Source organism: Glandiceps talaboti, chromosome 12 (assembly GCF_964340395.1).
Source record: "Glandiceps talaboti chromosome 12, keGlaTala1.1, whole genome shotgun sequence".
Lineage (NCBI taxonomy): Eukaryota > Metazoa > Hemichordata > Enteropneusta > Spengelidae > Glandiceps > Glandiceps talaboti.
The window spans coordinates 24,376,268-24,382,267 of NC_135560.1; the positions used below are offsets into that span (position 1 = coordinate 24,376,268).

The 6,000-nt window shown below is 35.4% G+C and overlaps 1 protein-coding gene across 1 annotated transcript in view; it reads right to left on the reverse strand.

Moving 5' to 3' along the window:
• Positions 1-2,751, reverse strand: part of LOC144443408 (BDNF/NT-3 growth factors receptor-like) — a 73,856-nt gene extending 71,105 nt beyond the window's left edge. Inside the window, exon 1 of the mRNA XM_078132875.1 lies at positions 2,593-2,751. The gene's annotated coding sequence lies outside the window, so the exon portion shown is untranslated. The remainder of the gene's footprint in view (positions 1-2,592) is intronic.
• Between the last annotated feature and the right edge of the window lie 3,249 nt (positions 2,752-6,000).

The following is a 6,000-nucleotide window of genomic DNA, read 5'->3' on the forward strand; positions in this document are numbered from 1 at the left end:
TTTATAAACAAACAAACAAACAAACAAACAAACAAACAAACTGACAGACAGACAGACAGACAGACAGACAGACAGACAGACAGACAGACAGACAGACAGACAGACAGACAGACAGACAGATAAAATGTGTAGTATGGAAGTTGTCCTCCGTTGCCAGTGATTTGATTGACATCCATGGGGTGTGATTCCATTTCTCTGACGATATGGTCCATGTGCATATGATTTGCATACAGTCTGAAACTTACTTGTACTTGTCAGTGCTATAGCTCAGCTAGCGTAACAGATCGCAATTCGGTATTACGGTCATGAGACATAGTTTATAATAGCATTGTTTGTCAAATCTCTCACTATTAAATCTAACCGTTATTCAACTATTGCCAATCGCTGTTAGTTTTCAAAATCACAACATATGATATTCCGATCAACAAACTATAAAAGTTTAAAGAGATGAATGGTCAATCGTATAATTTATCAAACACAATGCCATTTACATATATTTTGTTTAAAATGTCACACTGTTGTATCAAAATTTAAAAATCATACATGATCAGACAGCTATGCATTTCAAGGGCGCATGTAATATTATCTGTAAATAGTAGATATTGACTTGAGGTCAAAGGTTATGCAGTTGTCTTGTGTTGATGACATACATAATGGAAGTGATGCACCATATGAATCAGGTGTATATTCATGTACATTCAAATCCAGGTCATTGTGAAAGTGTACTTGGCTTAAAAAAAGTCGGTGCCATAAATTACAGTGTCTAATAGCTCTGGAGATTACAGGGTTTTTATTCCACAATATTAAGAACTCGTTGCGAACCGCTCCTACTAAGCCTAAATCTGCCAAATGTCCTGAGTGCGACGAAGCTTGAAATGCCGATCAAGTGAATATAACTTGAAAGGGAGACAAAAGGGAGACAAATAATAAGCGACGAATAAAACTGTACATGTCGTTATGTGTATCGAGGAGTGAGATGTGGTTTATGACACAAAGAGCGAATTGCACCAACCCGAGGGTTGGGTACAACAAATGTAATAAACAGGGATTTCTCTAATTCTACAAGAATTGAAACGTCAAATAATGTCGTCATAACAGTAAATCTAAAAATACTGATTAATTTGTGTTAGTGACGTATTGTGTTGTTTATGAGATGAATGTTAAATTTACTTTACAGTGGTCAATCAGACAGACAGACAGACAGACAGACAGACAGACAGACAGACAGACAGACAGACAGACAGACAGACAGACAGACAGACAGACAGACAGACAGACAGACAGAGACCAAACTAAAACAATAATTTTCATGAGCATATGCGAGTAAATAACACAGGTCTATCGATTTTCCTGAATTCATCTGTGACATTGAGACCTGAACAGTGAAGATAAAATACATCGCCTACATGACGTATCCTATACATTTAGGACATTAGAGGGTTTTGCTGACACATATTGGTAAAAGCTTTTGCGTATACGTGCAAATCTAGATACTTCCAAAGTACCTGAATTTGACATTCCCAGGGTCCATTTTTCCTATTGGGTAAACGTGCAATGAATGACAATACAGAACGTAAACATGTTACAAACGTGCAGTGAACGTGTACAGCCGGTCATCTATAGTATATAGATGCATGGGCGAACCATGTTTGAATTCTCATTAATATTGAAAAACCCCTGAATTTAACAATTTTGAGATTTCATGAGAATTTATGAAATTTTTGGGTTTTTGCAACAAATTAAAGCAATGATTTATAAGAAAGGTTAATTGAGACATGAACTCCTGCTGTATGTATACGGTTTTTGTTTTATATTGCGACCTATAAAATGTGTGCAATTCATAGTGCTACCCCTGCACAGATGCACAGAAAAGGGAATGATCTCAAAGAGGCCGCTAAGACGTCGACGAGTGACTGTAAAAAATAGGAATGTTATCATAATGTCGGAAATGAGTAACGCCGTATTATATGCCCCAAAATGGCTAAGCATTAACAGCACGGTTTACGGGGACATAATTGGAAATCTTATTTGACCTTCACGACGCGCTGGCGATCTAGATGTCAAGGTTTTTAAAAGGAGGATTGAGTGAAAATTTACTCTCCAAAATCAATCAGACGATATAGACTGAGGATATCACCTGCAAAGTGACTGACTCAATTTCGTCTTAAACTTTCAATGGTGACTATATAACTGACAGGTTTAAGATTGCATTTATATTGAGTATCAGTTTTAGTACGTACCCCCCCCCCCCCCCATATTATGATTACAGAGCGATGTAATATTCTACTGCAGGTTAAGTTAACCTGAATAACTTGGTAGCTGTATGAAAACAGACAATCACATATTGTATTGTATTGTGGGTGCCGGCCCACAGATCAATAGCATGAATTGGTGCATGTCTTGCAATGCCCTCACTGCATGTACTAACAGCTGGCGAACCTTGTAAATGATCTTCCTGCATAACCGTAAGACAAAACACAATTTTTTGTTGGTGTAAGCATTGCAATGCGTAAAAGAAATCTTATATTAACGGAAAACAATAAACTTGGCATCAAACGAAATGTCACAAACTGCGAATAACCACTGGCTTACCTGGGTAAAGGTGTCAGGCTGGAGACACAAAATAGTGCAAAGGACAGGTCAGTTTGAAGTACGACTGTCTGTCCGGGCATGTCACTTGACGACACTTGCACAGAACAATTATTAGCTGGTCACATGTACCGTGTATGCAGACAGTAACATGCTCTTGGGTTTTTTTTCAAGACAGACGGAAATCAATATGGGTACACTATACCTCCGACAAATCACTTAAAGCATCTTCACAATAAGTAAATTTAAATATAGCAGGGGACTACTGAATAAACAAATTTTATTCACTGGAAAAAGAGAAAAAAAAGATGACATGTTCGGTAATTGAGTAGGAGCCCTGGAAGTTTTTTTTTTGCATCGCACGTACAATAAACGTACCCTGGATATTGTCCTCTCTGTTCAGCACTGCTATGTTTGAGAGTGCGCTTGCGTTAGCTTTCAGACTACACTAACGTGACCAATGTGTATATTTGTCAATTATCCCTCACTTCAGTGTCATTGACTTGGGCCAACAAGAGGGCCATGGACAGTCTACCGTTCCAGAATGTTTGTCCATGAGGGCGCTGTTAAAGAGAGCTTATCTGTTCAGGTAGAGGACAGGTGGCAGTTATTTTGAATAAATCGCTCACCTATGGTTTGTACTCTCTTCTTTCAATTTATCTTGGAGTGAGGATGGTTCAGATTGGCTTATGGTGCATGCATTGTTACTAGTCATGGTTTGAACTGTATATTCCAATACAAAGTTTGAGAAATATGACTCACTTGCAACTCCCCTTTATTTAACATATTTTAAACCATTCCTTCCATTTCCCAAAGGCTGGGTTGTACCATAACATTAACATGGGGTAGGTAGGGTCATACTATGAGATACTTGATAAAGAGATTACATTACTCGATGCAAAGGTTGAGATATCAAATGTTTATTTGTACAGAAATGAATACCCTCACCATATCATTCATATGTAAGTCAAGCTTTATTGTTTAAAGACTACACAGAACACAAATCATACTGAAATGAACTGAACACAAATATTTGACTTTAAACACAACCACATTGGCACCATACAAAACAAATTGTACATCTTTCACACCATCAAAAATATGGTACAGAAACGATTGTTTTTTGGCAATAGTAAATGTACATGCTCTCAAATATTTCACCTTAAAACCCCCCCAAAAGTAGTGCCAAAATTCCATAGGACTGGCATACTTCTTAACTTTGTGCATCAAATCTATGTTGGATTCTCTTATTGGTGTCTGGTAAATTAAAATATCCACTCAGACAGGAACTCAGACTTCTGTACTGGTAATTGTCTTTTGGGTAGTCACCAAAGTAGTGACCAAAGCATAGACAAGTGTCCCCTAAAAGATTGCAAATATTGAGCAAATATAAACAATATGTCCATCGTTTCCAGAAAAAAAAGTGATGTGCCATGTACATGATGTATGGTGTGCAGAGAGTGTGACCATAAACCCCAAGGTGTACATTGTATAGTCATTTTATCACTATTGTAGAGAGGTATCTGGGTTGTCTAAGCCAACACTTTGCTGCGTTTCTAAGAAACACACAATTATTTCAAGCTTAAAAGTACACGGACTGAATTTTCATGAAGACTTTACCTATATTAGGATGCAAATACAGCCAACCTGAAACTTTCCATCGAAGACAAATGTTAGTTTTATAGCAAGGAGGAAAGTATGCAAAATTGTATAGTTGTAAGGACATCTTTGGTATACAACACTGCACGTAAGCATTTAATACTGCAATGCATTGAATTTCAGTTTGCATTTCAAATAGTTATTAGCAGGATGTGTGGGGATACATTACATTCAGGGCAACCTGATGTAAAAATGTGCAGAAACCATAACCAAATCAAATATTACCACCATCTCCACTTCTTCATTTATCAGAAAATACAAATTCAACAGATCTTTTTCATACTCTGTTCCAGTGCAATTTGTATGGGTTGAACACTTCCAAATTCATGAAAATTTTATCTACAATCCTGCATTAAAAAATGTAAATCATTAAAATTCAGTCCAATTTGTCTCTAACTACAACACTTCAGTTTATAACAAAAATATCAATTACAGTGCCTTTATATAAAAAATTGAAACTGCAGCTCCCAACACATCTGTTCTTTGGCAGTTAGCTCTCATTTAATAAACTTGACCTTGGTATTAACTATACACATAAAACGACATTGCACCAACTTCTAAAACAATCAAATCAGTTTTTTTCTTTTTTTTCATAATAAATTCATCACCTGTTCAATAGCAAGTAGAAATGGTAAAAACTAATGATTGGGTGAATTCCCACGTTTTTTTTTTTCATATTTACATCAAAATATTTCATCTTGAAGACACAACAGAATTGTGCAACAGTTTAGAATTCCAAAACACAAATTAGTAGTTATCCTAATACATTTATGAAAGGCTTACAGAGATTTATGTAAAGTATATTTACTTGAAATGAAAGTTTGTACAAAGCAAACTAACTATAAAAACAATACTAAATGTAGATTTGTACAAAATAATGGCTCACATATCAAACTGCCAACCAAAAATAAAACTGAATGGAACAAATTTTTAAAACTATTCGACACATGCCCCTGTACTAGAAACATTTTCTTCATTTGATTTAAAAAACAATTTTTCAAGGTGTTCACCAGAAGTAAGTCAAAATAGAATTTTGAAACTTTCTAGGTAGTGTAATTTTGTGATTACCTACTTTCTAGGTAGTGTAATTTTGTGATTACCTATCATTTTAAAATGAAGTAAATATTCAGATATGTCTATGATGTGAGTGGTAATGTTTCATAGCTATTCCAGGCACACTGTCAAAATTTCTAAAAAATGTAACAAGATTTGTAAAATTATCTCCAATGTATATTATACAATCTGCTCAAATAGTAACCTATTGTGTTTCTATACTGTCAACTATGTGCAATAAACACACATGTAAATAACATTTGCCAATATTTGTTCTTCATTGCTAGCTAACTTTTCATGCACTAGTATTAGTAAATTTAACTGTTATATGTCGTTTGAATTGATCATTTCAATAATAGTGGGCCAAAATATTTGAATATTTATATTTGTGACTTTCAACAATTTGACAGGTATGGTAGTAAAAGTATTTAAATTGACCTTGAGATCAAATATTGAGAAAAGTTCTTTCAAAGGTGGAGAGAATTGATGTGACTGTATTTTGTTGTTGTTGAAAGAATGTAAGTGTAATGTTTCACCTAGTTAGCTTAATGTTTGTTGCACTGACTATTCCAACTATTCAAGGAATAAGAAAGTTGATATGTGTGTGATCTGTTGACACTGTCTTGCTACCATTCTACAGGACCACAGTAACTCCCTTCCATGTCCACAGGATACTGTAGTATCACATTCACTGTAAGT